Genomic DNA, 578 nt, shown 5'->3' with positions numbered 1-578 from the left:
CCCAAGCACTCCCCCACCCTTGCCCCCTCCCCCTCTGTCCTCGCACATTCACCTTCTGTCGCCGTCAGAACTCCTCATCGAGAGCCCACACGGTCCTCACCTCCTCACTGGGACTCGTCCGGGCCGACCCCGTCGGTCTCGTCCTCTCCGTCGAGTCCTTTCCTTGGTAGGAACCAGCCGCCGAAGAGGCAGGTGGCACGCTCTCGCCCTTCCCCTTCTCGCCCTCCCCTTCCTCCTCCAATGTCGGGTACGGCCTCTGGCTCTGCACCTCTTCCTGCGGCGCTTGTTGCGGCTGCTGCGTGCCAGGCGCGGCGTCGGTCCCCACGCCATGTCCCGGGCCGGGGGTGGGATACGAGGACGCAGGCGGTGGCGGCCCATGTCCGTGCGACGTGGGAGGAGGGGGTCCGTAGTCTTGCTGGGAGTGTGGGAACCCGCCGTGCTGCGAGGGAGGGGGGCGTGCAAAAGCTTGTTGCTGCTGCTGCGAGAAATAAGGAGGTCGGTCGTCCACACCATGGACGTACGGAGGGGCTTTAGCCCCACCCTGCCCTGGCCTCTGGCCTTCTCGCTGCTGGTACTGA

This window comes from Nannochloropsis gaditana (genome assembly GCF_000240725.1).
Source record: "Nannochloropsis gaditana CCMP526 unplaced genomic scaffold scaffold1089, whole genome shotgun sequence".
In the NCBI taxonomy this organism is placed as follows: domain Eukaryota; class Eustigmatophyceae; order Eustigmatales; family Monodopsidaceae; genus Microchloropsis; species Microchloropsis gaditana.
This window is presented reverse-complemented; position numbering follows the sequence as displayed.